General features: G+C 48.1%; 1 protein-coding gene across 2 annotated transcripts in view; it reads right to left on the bottom strand.

Annotated features, from left to right (window-relative positions):
* Coro1c (coronin 1C) overlaps positions 1 to 4,901 on the bottom strand; it is a 69,192-nt gene extending 64,291 nt beyond the window's left edge. Inside the window, exon 1 of one of the 2 annotated variants that reach the window (XM_090320330.1) lies at positions 4,818 to 4,901. The gene's annotated coding sequence lies outside the window, so the exon portion shown is untranslated. Of the gene's footprint in view, positions 1 to 4,810 lie in introns of both variants that reach the window. The other variant, XM_090320331.1, reaches the window with a different exon arrangement.
* Positions 4,902 to 24,507: the final 19,606 nt, after the last annotated feature.

Genomic DNA, 24,507 nt, shown 5'->3' with positions numbered 1-24,507 from the left:
CCAATATATTCAAGAGATTTTGTATTTAATTTAATAAAGCTATCATAACAAAGAAAAGATTCCACTATACACCACCTTAATACAAAGTGGACAGAATCTTGTTCACTCGTTTTAAAGGAACTCAACTAGGGCAATGAAACCCAGAGAGATTCTATTACCTAACATTCTAGGTACTAGGTCATACTGAAATATTCATGAAGAATTCTCTGTTTTAATACAGAAAAGCCAGATTCCGTTTTAAAAGACAAACTCAAAAAAAAGTGCCAAGAGAAGTTGTCATAACTCAGATAGGCTAAAATAAGAATACCATCACTGGAAAACAAGCTAGAGGCTTTGCTTCATGGAATACCTTGAATATAAAAGTAGCTTTCCGATTGTAATCTGCTCCACCTTTGAAAGATGTTAAAAACAATACAGCCCAATGGATGACAGTTGCATTATTTGTGTTTATTTACTTGTTTTTTTCTTTTATTTTTGAGATACTCTTTCTAGCTTGTCATCTTTCTGCCTCTGTTTCCAGTGTGTCAAGATTACAGGCAAGTGCTATCAGACCTAGCAATAGTATCTGTGTCTAATGCACCATTTTGTGCCTAATCAGAATATTAAGAAATGAATATTCAGCCACGATGAAGAACTGAATCTTTTTTATTGTGATTAATAGAAGGGATACATTATATTCACCAGATAGAAGGTGTATAACTTCACAAACATTGATACCCTTTCTCATGACATAGTCCCTTTTTCCCTACCACTCTCCTCCCGCTTATCTTGATTTCCCCCTTCCCTATCCAATTTCAAATAACCAATTAAGCACATATAAAATATGTCAGATAACAAGGTGAAAAATTGTAACAATATGAGATAACCAAGGGATGGCAAAAGAGATGAGTGATAACATAGTACATTAAGAACCACAGTCACTCATTATATGGCTTTTGTTTCCTTATCCTGGAGGTCCTTACATTTAGTGTACGATTTGGCCTGTCTCTAGATTTTATTCTATTGTAAATCTCTGCCAGAAGAGCCCAAGGTGAAGAACTGAATCTTACACATTTCCATTTATATAGATAAGAACTGACCATATATCATTTTGAACACTCTATCTGATAGGCACTAAAGTTACTTTCCTAATGCCTAGCCTGGATCACAGAAATGACATATGTTAAACATAAAACTTACATTAAAAAATCCAAGGGTCTCTGGGTCCAGGAGGTTGAGATCCGAGGACTATAGTTCCAAGACAGCTCAGGCAGGAAAGTCAGTGAGACTCTAATCTCCAATTAACCACCAAAAGGCCAGAAGCAGAGGAATGGCTCAAGGGGTAGAGTGCTAGCCTTGAGCACAAAAGCTCAGTGACAGCCCCTTGACCCTAAGCTAAGCTCAAGCCGTAGGCCTGACATAAAAAAACACCCCCCCACACAAAAAAAAAGTGTTTAAAAAATACTATTTGTGGCCAGGAGCCTGGCCTAGTGGTAGTGCTTGCCAAGCATACACGAAGCCCTAGGTTCGATTCCTCAATACCAAATACACAGAAAAACCTGGAAGTCGTTCTATGGCTCAAGTGGTAGAACACTAGCTTTGAGAAAGCCCAAGGACAATGCTCAGGCCCTGAGTTCGAGCCCCAGAACTTGCCCCATCCTGAATCTAATCTTATCCATATACATTAATAGACATTAATACTATTTGTACAATCTGTAAGCAAAGAAACAATTCTGAAAAATCCAATATTGTGTACAGTGATATTCCATTAACATTTGTCTATTTAAATGTACTAGGCTTTAACTCACAGCTATAATCCTAGCTATTCAGGAGGCTGAGATCTAAGGATTGTGATTTCAAAGCCAGCCTGGGCATGAAAATCTAGGAAATTCTTACCTCCAATTAACCACTCAATAAGCTCAAAGTAAAGCTGTGGCTCAAGCGGTAAAGTATTATTTTTAAAAAGCTTAGGAGAGGGAAATGGGGACCAAGACATGAGAAAGGGTATCAATGTATATGAAGTAATGTACCCTCTATCTGGTGAATATAATGTAACCCTTCTATTAATTACAATAAAAAATGTATGAAAAAAAAAAGCTTAGGAATAAGGCTGGGAATGTTGCTTAGTGGTAGAGTGCTTGCGCAGCATGAAGCCCTGGGTTCAATTCCTCAGTACCATATAAACAGAAAAGGCTGGAAGTGGTGCTATGGCTCAAGTGGCAGAGTGCTAGCCTTGAGTAAAAGAAGTTCAGGGACAGGCTGGGAGTTTGGCCTACTGGTAGAGTGCTTGCCTAACATGAACAAAGAGCCGGGTTCAATTCCTTGGTACCATATACTTAGAAAAAGCCAGAAGTGGTGCTGAGGCTCAAGTGGTAGAGTTCTAGCCTTGAGAAAGTCCAAGGACAGTGCTCAGGCCCTGAACTTAAGCCCAGGACTGGCAAAAAAAAAAAAAAAAAAGTGGTGCTGTGGCTCAAGCAGTAGAGCTCTAGCCTTGAGAAAGACAAAGGACAGTACTCAGGCCCTGAGTTCAAGTCCCAGGACTGGCAAAAAAAAAAAAAAAAAGCTTAATGACAACATCCAGTCTCAGTTCAACCCCCTTGACCAGCATATATATGATACACATATATATACACATATATATCAGGCCATCCACAAGTAATCAAAACACAGACACATAGATCATGTTCTAGATTTGTCTGAAAAGTGTGTACTTGACCTTTATACCAACTCTGCTTAATCCTCAGTACACACACCACTATGACACTGTACACTGACTTCCAGACCTATCATACAAGACAATTCTGCTTTGAAGTTCACTTTTTTCCTATTATGCAATCACTCAGATCCAATGTTTAGTATTAAGCCTCCTACTCAAACATTATGAGTAGGAAATATACCTCCCCAGTAAAAAACAAATACGTATTTCCTTTTCCTTTTTGGGGGGGGGGGAGGGGTTACCAGTACTGGAGCTTGACTAAGGACTTGGAGGTCTGTTTCACCCACCCTGGGCTGGTATGGTACTCTACCGCTGAGTCCCACCAGTTCCAGCTGTTGATTGGTTAATTGATAAGTTACTTGGATTTGCCTGCCTATGTTGGCTTCAAACCCTGATCCTCAGATCTCAATCTCCAGTAGCTATGATTATAGGTGTGAACCACAGGCACCTGTGTTATTTCTAATAAGTCTTCTGATCATATACAGGATCAAGTCTGAAGTAGATTTTGCCCACTTCTTCAGTTTTAAAAGGAATACAAAAGTGAATTAATACTAAACAGACACCTACTTGCCTTCACGATTGAACAGAAAAGGAATACTGAAAAGGAAATGCTTACACTTAATCACGTTTCTGTCTATTCTCGCAAGCCCTGATGTCAGGAGAGGGTTCAGCCAGATAAGGACAATGAGCTGCATTATTATACAGAGTGACTAGTAGTCCTATAAATACTGTTCTACGATGTAATCCAGAGGTAGGAAGGCTGTGGCAAGAGGGCCTAATATTTCGTGACAACTATTTTCCAAAAGCAAATACAATCACGACCCAGTCCCAGTGTATAAAACGCGTGCTACATTCCAGCTCTTTAATACATGTTCTAGAAAGGGGAAAGCCTTTGCATGTTGCTCTCCTGGGAGAAATGAACAACTTGTGATTTTCTTCTCACTCCGAAACCCACATTTGCAACGTGTGGAGCAAGCACTTCAGACACCACAAAACAAGGACAGCCTACATGAAGGCCAAATATAGGATGTGATTCTAAACCGCGAGGCCGTAAAGCTTACATTTCCTTTTCCAGCGATCAAAACCCTTTGAACACTCCCAAAAAAGGCCGGCAGGACCAGCCGCTCCCTCCCAAGAGGAAGCCCCTTTCTTCTCGGCTCTCCCCCGCGGCCCGGCCACTTCCCACTGCAATTACTTGGGGCGCTCGGTGTGCGTGCCCTGTGGAGGACGGGCGGGAGACCTGGCTTCCTGCATCTCCACCCTCTCCACATCTGATCTCCAGCCCCACCTGCACCGCGCTCCTTTTTCCTGCGGGGCTCGCCAGCTGCCTGGCTATGGAGAGGGGGGGGGAAGATCTCTGAATCACCCCCGTTGGCTCAGAACGCTCCCAAGCCCCCCGCCCCAGCTCATCAGCGAGCCCGCAGCCCCGTTTTTCCTCCTCCAAGCCTCCCGGCTCCCTCGGCCCTAGCCGCCCCCACCCAAATTACTCCAATCAAGCCCCGCCCCGCCCGGCCCGGCCCGGCCCAGCCCCGGCACCCGACCGGCTCTCCGGGCTCCCGAGGGGACGCGCGCCTCGAGCCGGCCGAGCACCCAACACCCGGCGGCCGCGCCCGGACCGGCCCCGCTGGCCCCCCCGGCCCCACGCGAGCCGCCCCGGCCGCTCCGGCCCCGCCCCCAGGCCCGGCGCCCCCCGGGCTCCGCGCCCTACCCTCCCGTCGCCCCTTTCCACCCAGCACCTCGCCCGACCCGGAGGCCGGTCCCTAACCCTGGAGAACCTCCCTGGAGCTGCTTTCGGCCCCCACAGCGGGCGGCGAGGGCTGCGGAGCCCCCCACGTCCTCCCCAGGGCAACCTCCTCCCCACGGGGGACCCCACCTCGCGCTCCCAGGGACAAATGGCTGGCCTCCAGGGTCCCCAGGCTCCAGCATCCAGCAGCGCACCCTGGGATCGGCGCCCCGCGCGCTCGCCCCAGCCCTCCGCCTTCCGTCGCTCACCGCCCCGCGCCCCGCCGTCTCCTGTCAGCCGGCGCCCGCACATGCTGAGGGGCCGGGTTCGCCCGCCCGCTCCGCCCGCCCTCTCGCCCGCCCGGTTACCCGGCAGACCCGCCGAGCGCGCACCCCTCACCAGGCCGAGGTGCCTGAGGCGCCGCCGAAGTCACAGCTGCAAAGCCCGGCAAACCCTCCAACCGCTGCCGCCTCCCGCCTGGCACTGAGCACGGCGCGGGGGAGGGGCGCGGACAGCCGCCACCGCCCCGGCCGCCGTGCGCAAGCCCCGCCCCCACGCCGCGCCTCACCCAACCGCAGGCCGCGGAGTCAGGGCGTGCCACGCCCACTTCCGGGAGGGGAAGCCCGCTTCCACTCTAAGCTCCACACCTCCGTCCTCCCTAGCGCCCTCTCTGGTCACCCGCAGTGATACAGGGAGCTGCAGAAGAGGGCGGTGCCCGCAGCACTCGCCCCGCTCTCCAGTCACCTCAGTGCCTGGGAGCCACGCCCACAGGAGCCCAGAGCCACGCCCAGTGCTCCTTAGAACCTGGGGCGGGGTTCTTAGAGCTCCGCCCACTAGCGCTCTGGACACCTCCAAAATTTCCCCAGAGCCCTTTAGAAGCCAGTAACTTCCTTACGCCCAGCCCACTGCCCAGCCAAGCTCCTAAACCAGCCTTCAGGCATCCCAAGCACAGCTCTGCGGCACTCTGCTTCTCCATGGGGACATCAGCTCAAGTTAAAAAAGAAAAACTAGTTCCAATTTCCACAAGTCCAGCCCCGGGACCCGTAAACTCAACGGTGGCATCCCAGGCCCCGCCCATTGTCTGGGATTCTAGGCCTCGGACCTTCTCCAGGTCTACGGTCCTCCTGTTCTGGGTCAGCTGCCCTGGGCCACACCCTTATAGTCCATACCTTACCAGAGGCCAGCCAGTGGAGCCCATTCCCCAGGCAAACGAAATGGAGATTCCAAAACTCCTTATCAGTGTACAGGCTAGGACTCCACCCCCTGTCAGTCAGTGTCACTTGGACCTCGGTTTCCCTTGATATATATATATATATATCAAGGACCAACTGAACCCAAATCAGCTTTCATGGCAAATTACTTCTAAAAAGTTGTTTCTTTTTTTTCATTTCTTTCTTTCTGTGTGTGTTTGGAGGGGGGGGGTGGTTTTGAACTCAAATCCTGGACATTGTCCTTTAGCTTTTTCACTCAAGTCTAGCTGAACCACAGGTCCAGTTATGACTTTTTTTTTTTTTTTGGTTAGTTGGAGGTAAAGAGTGTCGTGGAGTATCCTGCAGGGACTGACTTTGAATCTTCATCATCAGGTCTCAGGCTCCTGAGATAGTGAGGATTATAGGCCTGGGCTCTGCTATCCTTCTGTTTCTTTGCGAGATGGGGAAGTGACAGCTCTCCCTACAGTGTCCCATAAGCTGTAGCACTACTCTACAATGCCTGGCTTGTGATAAACAGTTCTTCTTGCTGCTGCTCGGACTCAACAGTATGTGTCTTATTTTACCTTTAAGCAACTGTTGCTAACAGGAGGGACCCTAAGATCTGCCACTTGCTTCATTTACGTTAAATAAAGGTGAAGTGTCTGGTATCTGATGATGTTGAAAAATGACCTGCTATTCCAGTATTCCTAACTTTACTTAAATAATGCATTGTTAGCAATGGGGTATGAGTGATTTGGGGGTAAATGAAGGTAGATAAAGTGCTTGAAGATGGAGCTGGGAACCCTTGAGTAAGCTGACTTCCTCTTGGGAAAACAGATTGTATCTAATAATTTACCCATCAGAGATTATTTGAGTGCTGTATGCCATAAACTCATCTGAAATTCCCCCCAACAACTCTATGGCCAGGCATAGAAATCAATCCCAGAGATTCCCAAGAATCAGAGCCAGGGATGTGGAGAAGTGAGGTTATCCAGGGTCAGGTGCTTCCCTGAGTGCAGAGTGTGCAGAATGAGCCAGTTAGTCTTCACACCGGACAGCCTCCCTCTGGGCTAGCAGGACAGGAGAAGAAGAAAAAAAACAGCCATGGACTTTGGATGCTGGGGCTTCATTTCAGACTGAAGGCTGTGTGTGGGGTAGGGTTCTGCTTTGGACCCTCCTCATCTATCTGGGCAGATGCTTCTGCAAGCCATTTTGAAAATTCAGTAGTTCAGAAGAGAGAGGTGATTTAGTTTGGTTTTCATTGCTGGGGATGGAACCTCTGGCCTTGTACACACCAGGCAAGTGTTTTACTATCTATACTACACCCAGCCCCAGGAGTTTTATCTTCAGTAAATGAAGGCAGGGCCAAACACCCAGCTGGTGATTAAAACATGTTGTTTCCAGCTGGAAGCCATAGCCTCTCAGAAGGCTGAAATTTGGAGGTTCAAAGTTCAAAGCCAGGCCAGCCCTCCCCCCACCAAGTAAAAGTCCATAAATCTCCCTCTCCAAAAGAACCAGCAAAAAGGTAGACTGAAGGAATGGCTCAAGTGGTAGAGTACCAGCTAGACGAGCTCAAGGCTCTGAGTTCAAACTCCTGTATGAGCAAAATAATGAATAAATAAATATATGTTTATTCCCTTCCATTTATTTAAAATGATCAAATTAGGAGATTGCCAATGTGTCAGGTACTGCTGGCTCATGTTTGTAATCCTAGCTATTCAGGAGGTTGAGTAGGAGATTAGAAGCCAGCTCTAGCAGACAAATCTGTGAGACTCTTACACCCCATTAATCATCACAAAGAACAGAAGTGGCTCAAGTGGTAAAGCAGAAAAGCTTAGTGGTATTATGAGACCTGGTGTGCTTGAACCCAATATCGAGAGAGAGAGAGAGAGAGAGAGAGAGAGAGAGAGAGAGAGAGAGAGAGAGAGAGAGAGAGAGAGAGAGAGAGAGAGAATTTCCAGCCAGGTGCCAGTGGCTCACACCTGTAAGCCTAGCTACTTAAGAGGCTGAGATCTGAGGATCAGGATTCAAAGCCATCCAGGGCAGGAGAGTCTTTGAGATCCTTTTTTTTCTGGTCCTGGGATTTGAACTCAGAGCCTGAGCTCTGTCCCTGAACCTTTCTGTGCTAAAGGCTATCACCTGAACCACAACACCACTTCTGCCTTATTCTGAGTAGTTTATTGGAGATAAGGATCTCCTGGACCTTTCCTGCTAGGGCTAGCTTTGAAACTCAATCCTCAGATCTCAGCCTTCTAACTAGCTAGGATTACCAGGGGCCTGGTAGTAAGACTCTTACCTCCGAATAAGCCGGAAGTGGCTCTGCGGCTCCAAAGGTAGAGGGCTAGCCTTGAGCAAAAAAAGAGCACATACACTCAAGCCCAAAATTTGGAGCCCCAGGACCAGAAGAAAAAAAAAAAAAGATATCCACTGATATTAACCTCCCCTGACCACCACAGTGGGTCTGTGGATTCTGCTGAAATATAAGGATCCATCACCTTCTTTCTACCTGCTGCAATTCTTAGATTAACCCCGAGTTGGAGGAAGTATCCAAAGCCAGAGGCAATGTCTCACCCACAACTGCCTCCAGTGTGGCCAGCTGAGAGCAGTTACTCTGGAAACAGTAGAAAAACTGCAGCACCTTTTGGGAAATTCCATCATCTTGCTAAGGTGTGTGTTGGTGTGTACATGGTGGATACAGGGGCTTGAACTCACAGCTTAGGTACTGTCCTTAGCTTTTTCACTCAAGATTAGTACTCTATCACCTAGGTTACAACTCTACTTCCGCCTTTTGCTGGTGAGTTGAACATAAGAGTGTCTTGAATTTGTCTGCCCAGGCTGGCATAGATCCATGATCCTCACAACCCCTTAATGGACTCCAAGGAAACATATGCCTGTCCAAGATAGCCCTTCATGGAAGGATTCAGATCCAGGTATGCAGCTGGATTCCACCGTGCTTTCCCACCAGGCACTGGTGGCTCACACCTGTAATCCTAGCTCCTTAGATGACTGAGCTATGACAATCACAGTTGGAAGCCAATCTGGGTAGAAAAGTCTGTGACACTCTTATCTCCAACGAACCACCAAAAAGCCAGAAGTAGAGCTGTAGCTCAAGTAGAAAAGCACTAGCCTTGAGTGAAAAAGTTCCAGGAAAGCACCTAGGTCCTGAGTTTAAGCCCCAGGACTAGCATAAAGAAAGGAAGAGGAGGCTGGGAGGTTGGTTTAGTGGTAGAGTGCTTGCCTAGCATGCACAAAGACCCGGGTTCAATTCCTCAGTACCAGAAGTGGTGCTGAGGCTCAAGTGGTAGAGCTCTAGCCTTGAGAAAGTCCAAGGACAGTGCTCAGGCCCTGAGCTCAAGCCCAGGACTGGCAAAAAAAAAAAAAAAAAAAGGAAGAGGAAGTGGTATAGAGCACTAGCTTTGCGCTGAAGAGCTCAGGGACAGCACCCAGGCCCAGAGTTCAAGCCCCACAACTGACCAAAAGAAGGAGGAGGGAGGGAGGGAGGAAGGGAGGGAGGAAGAGAAAGAGGGAGTTTCTGCTCTCAGAAGCTGTTGATTCCAAAGTGACAGCTGCTCATCAGAGAGGAACTCCATAATCAGAAAACAAAAGTGACTGCAAACCCCACAGATACTCACGGACAGACTGGAGAGAAGACTGCATCCAGAGGCTCCTTGGCATGTCATTTCTCTGGTTTCTCTCAGGACCAAGTGTGGACATGAGTTTTAGGTTGTCAGGACGATGTGGGAACTGATGAGATAGCCCTGCAGAAGTATTCCCAAGTCATAATATTAAATAGACAAAACACTAGAAGCCCCAGCCCCAGAGTGATCTCAGTAGGCAATTCTTTAATTGACTCCTAGAAGAAAACAGAGCTGGGAAAATAGCAAAATTCACCCTACAATCAGGGATACAGAATCTTTTTTGTCTTGCCAAGGGCTTATTTGGATGTGTATAATATCATTGGAAGGCGCTACAAAATTCTCAGTGCTGGCCTGACCTCAGGCAGCCAGTAAGAAGCCTATGTGTATGTTCTGTCATGTGTCAAAGTCCAGTTCACCCAGAAAGTGGGATAGCCTCTATTCCTGTTACACTGATAAATCTTCATGCTGTCTGCTTGGGGCACTTGATCCTGAGGAAACAGGGCAGGAAAAGACCCCAGTGACTGGCAGAACTCCAGATGGGAACCTATCTGTCTTACAGTCTGTCTCTCTCACTCTCTTTCTCTCTCTTTCTGCAGTGCTGAAGATTGAACCATTGAATCCACAGCTTTGCACAGGCTAAGTATGCACTCTCCACACTGATCCTTCAGGCTCTGCTTGCCTTTTTTAAAATTAAAAGATAAAGAGGTCACATGTGTCTTTTACTCACTCTTCCCTAATAATAACAATCTTACAAAACTGTAACACAATTTTATAAGCCTGCGGTGTGCTGACAATGATACAATAAAGATACAAAATAGTTCCCTTTCTCCAAGGAACCCTTGCATAACCTCACCCCTCCTTAACACACTTCTCATCTGTTCAACATTGTTAACATTTTATCATTTTAAGGCTATTATAGGAGCCGCACCCAGTGGCTCATGCCTGTAATCCTAGCTATTCAGAAGGCTGAGATCTGAGGATGGTGGTTCAAAGCCAGCCTAGACACTAAAAAGTCCATGAGACTCTTATCTCCAATTAACCACCAGAAAACCGGAAGTGGCCCTGTGGCTCAAGGGGTAGGGTTGTAGCCTTCAGCTGAAGAGCTCAGGGACAATACCCAGGCCCAGAGTTCAAGCCCCACTGACTGACAAAAACAAACAAACAAAGAATATTATAAGGACCATGGCCAGGAGTGTGGCCTAGTGATAGTATGCATGCCTAGAATCATGAAGCCATGTGTTCGATTCCTCCATACTACATACACAGAAAAGGCTAGAAGTGGTGCTGTGGCTCAAGTAGTAGAGCACCATCCTTGAGAAAGCTCAAGGACAGTGCCCAGGCCCTGAGTTCAAGCCCCAGTATGGGCAAAAAAGAATAATATTATATACAAATCTGGTGTATATGTAACCCTAGCTACTCAGAAGGTTGAGATCTAGAAGGTCATGGGTTTAGTATGGGAGATGTGTGGAGGCCAGAAAAGCTCAGATGTCTCCTTCTTCAAAATAACTAACAAGAAGCAGGGCTGGAGCTGTGGCTCAGGTGGTAGATTATCAGTTTTGGGCAATCAAATTCAGGCCCTGAATTCAAACCCCAGAACTGATGGTTTATAGTATAGATTTTAGTTCAAATGTGAAGATCTAAGAGCCAGGAACTCAAAAGACAGGGAGTCCTGCCTCACACAGGCCTGGAAACAGTGAGTTCCATTCTCCTTGGCCCCTGGTTCAGGTCTGACACTTTCTGGGGAGAGTTATTTGCTTTTCAGCCTACCAATTCAAATGCTCATCTGTAGCCAGACATGGAGGTGCACACCGAGAGCCCCAGAATGAAAAGTCCAGCCCAGGCTATGTAGCCTATGTAGCCTATATAGTCTGTCTCTCTCTCTCTCATCATGGGACTTGAACTCAGAGCCTGGGCACTGTCCTTGAGCTCTTTTCCTTGAGGCTAGCACTCTACCACTTTGAAGCACAGCTCCACTTGCAGTTTTCCTGTGCTTCATGGGAGATAAGGGTCTTAGGGACTGTTCTGCCTCCTCAGGTCTCAGCATCCTGAGTAGCTAGGATTTCAAGCGTGAAGCACCAGTGTGGTTCAGACCCTGTCTTAAAACTAAAACTAAGTGGTGCTGTGGCTCAAGGCGTAGCGTGATATCCTTGAGCTGAAGAGCTTAAGGACAGTGCTCAGGTCCAGAGTTCAAGTCCCATGACCAAAAATTTAAAAAAACAAACAAACCCTAAAACTAGGGTCTGGGAGTTTGGCCTAATGGTAGAGTGCTTGCCTAGCATGAACAAAGACCTGGATTCCATTCCTCGGTACCACTTACACAGAAAAAAGCCAGAGGTGGTGCTGAGACTCAAGTGGTAGAGCTCTAGCCTTGAGAAATCCCAAGGACAGTGCTCAGGCCCTGAGCTCAAGCCCAGGACTGACAAAAAATAAAAACAAAACAAACAAAACAAAAAGCCATCCTGGCTAGCCAGGCACGGTGTCTCCTGTCTGTAATCCTAGCTACTCAGGAGGCTGAGATCTAAGGATCACAGTTGAAAACCAGCCAGGAACTAAACACCATGAGACTTTTATTACCAAATAATCACTAGGAAATGAGAAGTGGGGCTGTGGCTTCCAGGGGTAGAATGGTAGTCTTGAGCTAAAACACTCAGGGACAGCACCCAGGCCCAGAGTTCAAGCCCTATGACCCCCCAACCCCCCAAAAAAGTATCCTGCATTTCAAAATTAACATTCTTTCCTTCCCTTTTCCCCAAATGCAGTTGTTATTGCTGTCATTGTTCTTACTTTTAGTTATGTTTAAATACAAGAAGTAACTGACCAGGGCCCTGTGATTTCACCGTTCATGATAAGGCTGTCTGCATGGCTCATATACTTTACTGCAAAGCCAAACTCGTGAGCATCTGTCTCAAGGTGAGTCACCCCTGGCTGGGACTTTGGGGAACAACCCGAGCTCCTACTCCAGGCCATTGGAAATGGTTCCCTTCTCCTTTCCAGGTTTTGCTCCTTGCCAGATCTGTGGTGGCTTTTCTTAGGCACAGTTAGATCTAAGACTATCTGTTCTCTTCCCAAGGGAATGATCACCTACTTTTCTGAAAGGCGAGAAAATGGCTTTTCCGAGGAAAGCTGAGAAGGAGACATCTGCTCAGAAACAACACGTCTGCCACCCAAATTCTAAGGGACATACTCTGGTTTCTCTTCAGGTCGTATAAATCTTTCGCCTTTTACCAAATTCTAAGGGACAGAAAGAAACCATTCACTGTGTAAGCTCCAACACAACAACTCTCTCTCCTCCAGATCTGCAGGCCCACAAATAGCACTGTCTGTCTGTCTATCTATTTATCTATCTATTGTTCATATCAGGGTTTTTAACTGAGGGGCTCCCACTGGTTCAGCTTCCTTGTTCAGCTGGCTCTCTACCATTTGAGCCATACCTCCAGCCCAGATTTTTGCTAGTTAATTGAAGGGGAGTCTTATGGACTTTTCCCCTGAAACTGGCTTTGAGTTGTTGTTGGTGGTGGTGGTCATGGGACTTGAACTCTAGGCCTGGGCACTGTCCCTAAGCTCTTCAGCCCAAGGCTCGTGCTCTACCATTGAGCCACAGTGCCCCTTCTGGTCTTCTGGTAGTTAACTGATAAGAGTCTCATGGACTTTCATGCCCAGGCTAGCTTTGAACCCTGATCCTCAAGTCTCAGTTCCATGAGTAGCTAGGATGACAGGCATGAGCCACCAATGCCCAGGTTGGCTTTGAGTTTTGAGCCTGAGATTTTGGTCTCCCTTATAGGTAGGATCACAGGCCTAGCACAAGACTTAAGGAGAGTCATTGGCCATAGCTCTCAGTCCATACCGTCTGGTTTCTATTTTGTGCCTCGTTCCGCAGGCCACAGTTCCTACTTCAAAGTCAAAGGAGGACTTGCTCTTTAGGGTTCCAGCTACCCCAGGGGATTGCAGCTGGATTTCTCAGAAATCACACCCAGGGCACCAAGCCCACATCCGAGCCCTGTGTTACAGCACTTTGTAATATGTGATCCTCTCTGCTCTGCTCTTCCAGTCCACTCTCCTACTGCAGGCCTTGTGCATGCACTGGGCCATTCATCTACTTATCAACCCAGCAGGCTGCCTGTGTGTAGACCTTGTCTTCAGACCACAGAACGGAAGCTCTTCATAGTGAAGGTGCTGGATCCATGGTATGTGGGATCATCCCTCACCACGGGGCCTTCCAGTAATAATAAACTCAGCAGGCATCAGCACACGCCCCCACCCTAAGTCTGGTACTAAGTGTGTCCTATTCACATCTTGTTTAGTCCTTCGTATATCTCAGATATACAGAAACTATTACGCTTTCCTTTTTTATCTATTTATTTTTTGCCAGTCCTGGGCTTGAGCTCAGGGCCTGAACACTGTCCTTGGACTTTCTCAAGGCTAGAGCTCTGGTGGTGGTGCTGAGGAATCGAACCCAGATCTTTATGCATGCTAGGCAAGCACTCTACCACTAGGCCAAACTCCTGGCCCCAATCAAGTCTATGAAACTCTTAACTCCAATAAACTACTCAGAAAAGGCTGGAAGTGGTGCCATGGCTCAAGTACACGAGCGTTAGCCTTGAGCACAAAGACTCAGGACAGTGCCCAAGCCCTGAGTTCAAGCCCTGGGACCAGAAAAAAAAAAAAAACTAAACAGGAAACAAATAATAACAACAACAGAAAGAAACCGGAAACCTAGTGGTGGCTCATGCCTGTAATCCTAGCTACTTGGGAGGCTAAGATCTGAGGATCACAGTTCAAAGTTAGCCAGGCAGAAAAATCTGTGAGACTCTTTTATCTTCACTTAACCACAAAAAAGCCCTACGTAGAGGTATGATGTGGAACCAGGGAACTGCACCAACCTGAATGAAAAAGCTGAGTTCAAGCCCCAGCATAGGCATAAATCCCCCCCATACCACACACACACACACACACACACACACACACACACACACACACACACACACAGCACCAGTAACTCATGTCTGTTATCTTAGCTATCTAAGAGGCTGAAGTCAGACACCAATGGCTTATATTTATAATCCTAATTACAGAGGAAGCCAAGATCTGAAGATCACAGTTTGAAGCCAGCCCAGGCAAGAAATCCCATAAGACTCTAACCTGTAACTAACCACCAAAAAACTAGATGTGGAAGCTGTGGCTCAAGTGGTACAATATCAGCCATGACAGAAAACCTAAGGGATGGTCACCAGACCCTGAGTTCAAACCACAGTAGTGCAAAAAAGAAAGAAGATGAAGAAGGAGGAAGAAGAGGGAAAAAAAGGAAGAAGTAGAAGGAGGAGGAGGAGGAGGAGGAAGAAGGAAAGAAGGAAAGGAAGAAGAAGTGCACCAATGGTTATTAGTGTGAGCGGGCATGTCTTGAATACTAGGAGAATGAGACACAGGGAGTCCCAGGGTGGAAGCAACTGAAAGAAGGAATCAGAAAGTTTGGGGCTGGGAATGTGGCTTAGTGGTAGAGTACTTGCCTAGCATGCATGAAGCCCTGGGTTTGATTCCTTAGTACCACATATACAAGAAGCTTAAAGCTAGAAGTGGTGCTGTACTTCAAAGCAGTAGAGTGATTCCGGAAGTTTGCATTTATACACATTGTTCCATCACAGTCCCTTCTGTTTGAGTCCTCGGGAAAATAAGAAGCAGAACATGTTGGCTTCTGGGTGTTCATGTGGCTAAAATCCCTGAGCTGAAGCCCCTTGGCTAGGCTAGCTCTTTACCCACAGGCTCAGCAGTCCCCTGTATGAGTGTGATTCCTGTTAACATATTGTCATGGAGATGTGAGAAACCTGTTCTCCTACATCCCTGTCATCTCTGGTCACCAACACCCAAGTGGATAGAGATCACTTTAGGTGGAGGAAAGGCAGGTGTGTGTGTGAAGAGTAGTCTTGTGAATCCTTAAGACAATCCCTTCCCCCCCATGCACACACATCCTGCTTCCCTCCCCCAATTCAGTAGAAAATGACCAGCCATCTTCTTGATCTTGATCCCAGCCCACTAATTATCCAGGGATTGCAAAGAAAAATGAGATGATTTCTGAAAGAAATCTATGGCCCCCATCTGTCCCTACGTTCCCTAAGGCTACTAGGCCTCAAAAAAAAAAAAAAGCCTTTTGTGAATGCAAATACAAGACTCTTCCAGCACGCTACAGTCTCCTGCAGACCAAAGAGCATCCTTTCCTGGGGCCCTGGGCACTTACAACCCCCCTAAGGGAGAAGAGGATGACCGCTGATATTGCTGATATTACACACTCACTCCCCCATTCAGTCAGCAAGCTAGATGTGGCAGAGAAAAGTGGTACTTTTCTGCTATAATAGTTATTTTTTTTGGTGGTGGTCCTAGAGCTTGAACCCAGGGCCTGGGTATTCTCTCTGAGCTTTCATTCTTTTTTTCTTCTTCTCAACACTAGTACTGTGCCACTTAAGCCACAGCTCTACTTCTTGCTCTTTGGTAGTTTATTGGAAATAATCTCATGGACTCTCCTGCCTGGGAAGGCTTGAACCTCAATCCTCAGGCTCCTGAGTAGTTAGGATTAGAAGTATGAGCCAGCAGTGCCTGGCTTCTGCTATGATTTATTTTAGCAAGGATTTATTTTCATATTACACAGTTAAATTAGGAAAAAATGGAAAAGAGAGAAAATACTTCCTGTTCCCACAAGCAGGAAATGAGTTAAAGACTTTATATAATTTTAATATTCATGAAGCCATTTGGCATATTAACAGCAGCTTTGATGAGAGACCCTGTTTTAATTTTCATCTCTGGCAAGATATGGCCCTGAGAAAGTCACTTCTTCCCTCTGCCTCCATTTCCTAACCTCCAGAATGGGAGCATAAGGGCCAGGTGTTGTGGCACATACCTGTAATTCCAGATACTTGGAAAGCAGCAGTAGTATTATGATCTGAGGCTACCTTTGGCAAAAGCATCAGACACTAGCTAAGAAACATAATCAAGCAATAAAGGGCTAGAAGTCTGCCTCACATGGTAAAGTACCTGCCTTGTGAACAAGAAACCTTGCACTCAAACCCCAAAAGCATAAAAAGTGGGTTGCTGCTATGTTTATAAACCTAGCTACTCAGGAAACTGAGATCTGAGGATCACAGTACAAGGCCAGTTCAGGCTGGAAAGTCCTTGAGACTCTTACCTCCAATTAAACTGTGGAACTGTGGCTCTTAGTGATAGAGTGCTATCTTTGAGTGAAAAAGCTCAGAGACAGCACCTAAACCCCATAACTGACAAAAAAAAAGTATGTGGAGGAGGGGTGGGAGAATAATAAGGTTCATTGTTGTGAGACTTAAGGAAATAACATTAACATGTTCATCAAAGTATCTGATATACTGAAAGCATCGTAAATGTTTACCAGAATTACACCATGGCAAACTCTCAGGACAGCACATAATTTGATGGGACAGTGGCAGGATGTGCTTGTTTTTAAACCTGGAAATACCCACTGTTCCATACAACATGTGGCTTCCCATCCTCATTACCTCTGGCGAAATTATTCCTACTTGGGAACTTTGGTGCTTTTTTGAAAAAACTCATCTGTGGCTTGTTTATCCAGAAAAGAGGAAAAGTGTGGGAGACACACCCTGGAGCTGAGCCTAAATAGTGGATTTAATACCAGACATTTGGAAGTGGAGCTGTGGCTTAAGTGGTGAAGTACCAGCCCAGCCTTGAGTCAAAAAAAAAAAAAATGCGCAGAGCAGAGCACAGGTGGTTCATGCTTGTAATCCTAGCTACCCAGAAGGCTGTGATCTGAGGATCAGAGTTTGAAGCCAGCCGGGGACAGAAAAGTCTCTGGAAAACTCTTAACTCCAATGAACCACTCAAAACAGGGGAAGTGGAGCCGTGGATCCATTGGTAGAGCACTAGCTTTGAAAACAAAGAGGCTCAGGGATGGTGCCCAGGCCTTGAATTCGTGACCCAGTACTGACTACACACACACACACACACACACACACACACACACACACACACACACACACACACACACAGAAATCCCTGGTCTTCACCTGTATCTCCCCATAGTCTCTTCACAGAAATAAGAGGATTATGGTCTGAACTTCAGCTCACTTTGCAAGAGCTGCTAGCCACCCCCTGCCTCTTCCTCACTTCCAAGGTGTCCTTTCCTTCCTCGAGATCACCATGGGTCTTCTCTTTCCAAGGTCACCCAAAGGCCCAGCAGTCTGCTGGGTCCTGGCTTTACTCCTCCAGCCACCTGTCACTGTCCGCCTGCCCACAACCCTTTGTCTTGGCACCCCCCAGCCTTGGTTGGAATATCCGAAGACTCTGAGCCCGTTACATAGGGCGCCAGGCTGTGAACCTACCCTCACCCTCGCCCCCACACCCAGCCTCGTGCCCAGATCACCCTAGGCGTGGACTGAATCAGGTGTGTGTGTGTGTGTGTGTGTGTGTGGACAGGGGGTGCCACTTACACAGCGTCGGGTCGGCCTCCCTGCACACCGGGGGGAAATGCCTGAAGGCGGGGGTGCCTGGAGGACGGAGGGCTGGGACCAGCAGGAAGGCCTGGGATGGAGGGGCAGCTCCCCCGGAGCGGATGGTGACCCCCGCCCGCCCCGCGCGCTGCCCCGCGGTCTGCCCACGCGCGCGCCGCCCACACGCGCGCTCTCACTTCAGCCCCACAGGTGGAGCCCTCTCCCCACGGAACCCCACGTCTCCCCAGCCCCGGTGGCGGAGACGAGCTCCGCGCGGAGGGTCCCAGACGGCCTGGGTCAGAGGCCAGCTGCCCACGCTAGTCTGCAGAGGACCTTTTCTGGCGGCGATTCTCGAACTTTGGTCTGCAGGGTGCGTGTTCCCGAGGGGAGGTGATCAGAGGTGGAGACCCCTGGTGTCCCTTGCCGGGGGCCGGGGGGTGGGGGAGACCCTGAGTCCCCAGGCGGCGGCCTAAGCCCTGGGGGGAAAGGGGAGAGAATGAGTGCAAGGCACGCGGTGGGCGTGGTCGGAGGGGCGTGGTCGCCAGGAGGCCACGCCCAGGCCACGCCCCTGGGTGGGGCGCGGAGGGCAAAGCTGCGGCTCTCGACCCAGGTGCCCCAGCCGCCTCCCGGCTAAGAGGCCTGGGAGCTCTTAAAGCTCCGAGCACACCAGTGTACATCGTCCATCTCCTTAGACAGTCAGATCCAGGCCTGAGGCCTCCACCCCGGCCCTTCCATCTTGGGTCGCTACGTCATCTCTTTGAGCCTCAGTTTCCCCGAGTGTACAGCAGGAGAGGACAATGAGACAGCTCCCCCAGGACTTCTAAGATTGAATGAGACAAGCAGCAAAGCCCTTGGCACCCAGGCACCCTTCAGCAATGGGCGGGGGAGGGGGCTGACTCTAGGGAAACTCTCCCTATCGCTTCTCCCCACCCCCCCGCAGCCCCAGGGGGTCCCCTGCCTGGATGCCCCAGGCCCAGCCCTTCTCTGCCTGGTGGTTTGGAGCTGGGCAGGGAGAATGGCACATGCCATGACTAGAGCCAGCGAGAGACAGGCTTTGAGACCTTGGAGACGTTGTTGCCCCTCTGTGGGCCTCAGTCACCCAAGAATGGAAGACAGATGCTCTGCTGCCACTATTCTGAAGGGCTATAATGACCCGTGCACTTATGGAGGATTCATTGTATGCTCTGTGCTTCCCTCTTTCCAGCAACCCAGTGAGACCACCAGCCTCACTGTTGAGATGTTGCTCAGAGAGGAGGAGGGACCCCTCCAGGGTCACACAGCTGGAAGAGGTGCTGGGGGCTTCCACTCCCCCCTCTGCCCTCCTACCTCCTTCCCAGCCTGCACAGGGAAGGGCTGGTCTGGAGGAGTCCCCACCACGGCCTCCACCTCGCAGCACAACAGCAGGGCTGTTGCTCTGTCTCTCTCTCGCTACTGAGGATAAATTTGAAAAACTGCAAGGGGATGGAGGGGAACGGAGGGCCTGGGAACATAGAGGTGAGAAGAGCTATTAGGGATGGCTTCCCTGAGGAGGTGGCTCTGTCATCCTGTCAGCCCCTGGCTGGGCCATCTGGGAAAGTCATTTGACTTCTGAGACTCTTCATCTGAAAAAAAGGGTGACTACAAAGCTCCCTTTGTTCAACGGGACTAAAGAAATGTCACCTAGGATCCCCAGTTGAGCCCCAGACAGGGCACAGAAAGCAGTGGGTGGGGGAGAGGAGAAGAAGGGAAGTTGGGTGACCAGGGGAAGTTCAAGCCTCGGGAGAAGACAGGTGGAGAAGGCAGGAAACCCTTAGAATCTAGGATCAAGGGGCAAACCAGAGGGGGAACATCTCTGGGGGCTATAGGCAGGGTACAGCCTGGACCGGAAGTCTGACCTGAGCTGGACCTGTGGTTTCCAGCAGGATGAGATCAGCGTTGGCTGCAGCCTGAGGGAGCCATGGAGGGTTGGAAAACTAAGAAAAAGCCACAACGTAGGGGAAGGGGAACTACAAGTTATAGCTTTAGGGTTGGTATGGTCTGGATTCAGATCCAGCTGGGCCATGTGATCATAGGCAAGTGATATCGCCTCTTGGATCCTTAGTTTCTCTTTTAGAATTCCTGTGTCATCAGTCTGTTGCTGGGATGGAATCATGTGGGCTATCCTGCAATTTAACAAACACTTCCCTGGGGCGAGGGAGTTGTTCTGAGCACTTTAAAGATGTTGATTGTCTGTGAGAAGCCATTCCTTCTTCCACAATATGTACGTTTGTCCTCATGAGTGTAGGCTGTGTGTGTGTGTGTGTGTGTGCCTGTCCTGGTTCTTAAACTCAGGGCCTGGGCACTATCTCTGGGCTTGTTTTGTTCAAGGTTAGCACTCTACTACTTGAGCCACAGCATCATTTCCAGCCTTTTCTGTTTATGTGGTACTGAGGAATCAAACCCAGGGCTTCATGTATGCAAGGCAAGCACTCTACCACTAAACCACATTTCCAACCCCAGGTAGGGTTTTCTTTTTTGTTTGTTTGTTTTCAGTGATGGTGCTGGGGCTTGAACTATGGGTAAGGACACTGTCTCATAGGTTTTTGTTTGTTTTGTTTTTATTTTTTATTTTTTCTGCCAGTCGTGGGCTTGAGCTCAGGGCTTGAGCACTGTCCTTGGACTTTCTCAAGGCTAGAGCTCTACCACATGAGCCTTAGCACCACTTCCACCTTTTTTCTATGTATGTGGTACCAAGGAATCGAACCTGGGTCTTTGTGCATGCTAGGCAAGCACTCTACCATTAGGCCAAACTCCAGGCCCTTGTTTTGATTTTTTAAACTTAAGGCTGCTCCTTAACCACTTGAGCCACAGCTGCAACCGTTTTGGTGCTTAATTGAAGATGTGGAATCACATGGACTTGCCTGCCCCAGCTTGTTCTGAACTATGATCCTCAAACCTCAGCCTCGTGAGTAGGATTACAGATTATACTTGTGTCTTCTTGCTCATCAAAAAGAACCAAAAGGCTGGGAGTCTGGCCTAGTGGTAGAGTGTTTGCCTAGCATGCACGAAGACCTGGGTTCAATTCCTTGGTAGCACATACATAGAAAAAAGCCAGAAGTGGTGCTGAGGCTCAAGTGGTAGAGCTCTAGCCTTGAAAAAGTCCAAGGACAGTGCTCAGGCCCTGAGCTCAAGCCCAGGACTGGCAAAAAAAAAAAAAAAAAAAAAAAGAACCAGAAAAATAAGTTCCCCACGAGGGTCCAGGTAGCAAGATGGGGCCTGGGGCAGTTTTGTAGACTGAGAGAAATGAACAGAATGAGGAAGTTGGGAAATTGGAAGGCCCTGCCCTGTCCCTTAGGGCTGTGCACTGGAGATCTCTAGGAAGAATACTGAGAATTAGGAATTCTTTCCTAGGGGAAATCTCCCTGTACAGGAAGTCCACCTTGCCTTGGATATTCTGTGTGTGTGTGTGTGTGTGACTCTGCACATATACATGGAGAAGGTCGGAGGAAGTTTCTCAGATCACTTCCGAGCTGCAGGTCTGGCTTCCTCTGATACCCAGGCTGGGGCCCATCCATGCTGCCAGCCACCAGCCCCAGCTATGTGTTGTGGTTGATGTTGTTACATGTACCATGGCAACAGCTGCACAGGATGTACCTCTGGATTGCAGCAGGAATGAGCCCACGCTCACAGGCTGCCTGTGTTCCACACCCCATAGATCCACTGGGACCAACTTCCCAGGCCCAGGTTGGGGACAGATGGTATTTGTGTCCAGAGGGGGCAGATCCTGTGTCTTCCACAGAGTCGGTGGCAGAGGAGGGGAAAGATGTGTGTATAGAGAGCTTGCCTGGGCATTCCTTGTCCCTTCGATGCTAAGGCAGATGAGCTGCCTGTCAGAGGGTCTGGTCACTGGCTGGCCTGAGCTAAGCATTTAATGTAGAATATAATACCCAAATTCAGGGCTGGATTTCTGGTGAGTTCATTACGGTGTTAATTTTTTTATATATGTCTCAGTCCTGGGGCTTGAACCTATAGCCTGCACACTGTCCCAGAACTTCTTTTACTCAATGCTAGCTCTCTAGCACTTGAGCCATAGCTCAAGTTTTTGTGTATATTGGAGATAAGAGTCTCATGGACTTTTCTGCCAAAGTTCTCTGCTAACCTCAGTCCTCAGATCTCAGCCTGCTGAGTAGCTAGGATGACAAGTGTGGCACCAGTGCACAGCACAGTGTTGTAACAGGACTCTGAGCTTCTTTCTGTTTTCTAAAAGAGAAAATGAACAGAGATCTAGGGCTGGGACTCACAATTATATTGCTCTAAACCTATGATCTGACAGTGACACAATCACAACTGGCTATATAATTTGCCTGGCCTTGTGCCCAATGAAAAGACTGGCCTTTGTTAGAGGCTCACTAGGAATTTAGGAAGGATGTGATAGTGCATATCTATAGTCCCAGCTACACAAGAGACCGAAGTCCAAGACGAGCTCCTCCAGACCATACGTATAAGATAAACTAAAAAAAAAATGTATGTTGAACTGTGATCCTCAGATCTTAGCCACCTGAGTAGCTACGATTATGGGTGTGAGCCACTAACACCTGGCTGATTAAGTTTTTTTTTTTTTTTTTCAATTGGCTAGTCCTGGGGCCTGAACTCAGGGCCAGAGCACTGTCCTTGGGCTTTTCCCTCAAGATTAGAGCTCTACCACATGAGCCATAGCACCATTTCCAGCTTTTTTTCTATGTGTGTGGTACCAAGGAATGGAACCCGGGTCTTTGTGCATGCTAGGCAAGCACTCTACCACTAGGCCAAACTCCTGGCCCTACATTTCATTTTTTAAAATAAATTTTCAATAGTCCTGTTACAAAGATTTTAGCAAATATAAGATGAGAATAAACCTTTGGGTCAGACGTGACGGCTCAACCTTGTAATTCTGGTTACTTGTGAGGAGACTATGGGGTATCCAGACCAGCCAAAGCAAAAAAGTTTGTGAGACTCCAAGTCAATCAGTGGCCGGGTGGTGTGTATCCATCATCCTAGACACAGGGAAGCTCAGCTAGGAGGATGCGGTCCAGACCAGCCCCAGCCGAACGCAATACCTGACCTCAAGCAATGCAAGAAGGGGCCAGAAGCAAAGTGCTCCTTTATTAAGATGACAGCTCTTAGTTCAACCCCAAGTGCCATCAAAGACAAAATCAAGGGGGCCGGGAGTTTGGCCTAGTGGTTAAAGTGCTTGCCTAGCATGCATGAAGACCCGGGTTCGATTCCTTGGTACCACATACATAGAAAAAAGCCAGAAGTGGTGCTGAGGCTCAAGGGGTAGAGCGCTAGCCTTGAGAAAGTCCAAGGACAGTGCTCAGACCCTGAGCTCAAGCCCAGGACTGGCAAAAAAAAAAAAAAAAAAAAAAATCAAGGGGCTGGGAATGTGGCTTCATGGTAGAGTGCTTGCCTACTACGCATGAAATCCTGGGTTCGATTCCTAAGAATCACATACACAGGAAAAGCTGGAAGTGGCATTATGGCTCAAGTGGTAAGAATGTTAGTCTTGCGCAAAAGAAGCTCAAGGATAGTTCCCAGGCCGTGGACGGGAAAAAAAAAATAATAAGTTGGGGACTGGTGGCTCATGCCTATAACAGTAGCTATTTAGGAGTCTGGGATCTGATGGTGGCTGCTCAAAACGAGCTTGAGCAGAGAAGTCTGTGAGATTTTTTTTTTTTTTTTTTTTGGCCAGTTTTAGAGCTTGACTCAGGGTCTCGGTAGGGTCCCTGAGCTTTTGCTTAAAGCTAGTGCTCTACCACTTGAGCCATAGCACCACTTCTGGTTTTTTTTCGTTTATGTGGTAGTGAGAAATCGAACCCAGGGCTTCATGCATGCTAGGCAAATACTACCACTGGGCCACATTCCCAGTCCAGTAAGACTCTCATCTCCAATTAACCACCAGAAACCTAGAAGTGGAGCAAAAGAGTTCAGGGACAGCACGTAGGCCCTGAGTTCAAGACCCAGGACTGAAGGACAAAAACAAAAACAAAAATACAACCCTGGGAGCTGGGAGTATGGCTTAGTGGTAAAGCATAAGCTCAGTATGCTCGAGGTCTGCAGTTCCTCAGCTCCAAAATAAATAAATCTCAAATCTTTCCTCGCTGCAGTTAGCAGGAGGTGTTAGTTCCTCCCAGACAAAAGTCTGTCAGGGTCTCTGGTGATAAAACAGACCACCTCTACTTTTTCCAGTGCCTGCCACATGGCAGGGGCTCTGGGAAAGGGCTGATATGATTAAGGAATTTGGCTGGCATGATCTTTCAGATTTTTCCAGTCTAGAAACCTCAAGGTTCTCTGATTCGTAGTGAAAATCTGGCACTGACCCCAGGCCAGTGTGCCACACCCTTGCTGGGGTTCCTGAGGTGAAGAAGACATAGTCTTTGCCTCAGAGGAACTTGGCTTAGGCAATCATGGCTATCTTCAAACTTTTCAAGCCTAATCAATGAAACTGGGATTTGTGTATCTCCCTCCCCACTCTGTGTATGCTTGCCCCACTACAGGGGCTTGAACTCAGGACCTAGGCACTGTCCCTGAGCTTTTTTTTGCTCAAGGCTAATGTTTCAGCACTTGATCCACATCTCCACTTCCAGCTTTATATTGGTTAATTGGAAATAAGAATATCACAGACTTTTTTGCCTGGGCTGGCTTTGAACAGCAATCCTCAGATCTCAGCCTTCTGAGTCACTAAGATTCTAGGTATGAACTACTGTTGCCTGCCAGAGGGCTATTTTCTGTTGAGGCAGAAAGTACATGGACTTGGAGTGGCATACTTCGGGCTTCTGTAACTTCCTGTGTGGCTGTGACTCAC

The sequence above is a fragment of the Megascapheus bottae genome, chromosome 28, assembly GCF_031878675.1.
Source record: "Megascapheus bottae isolate mThoBot1 chromosome 28, mThoBot2.hap1, whole genome shotgun sequence".
In the NCBI taxonomy this organism is placed as follows: domain Eukaryota; kingdom Metazoa; phylum Chordata; class Mammalia; order Rodentia; family Geomyidae; genus Megascapheus; species Megascapheus bottae.
Note: the sequence above shows the minus strand (reverse complement) of the source record. Positions and strands in the feature narration are given on the sequence as shown.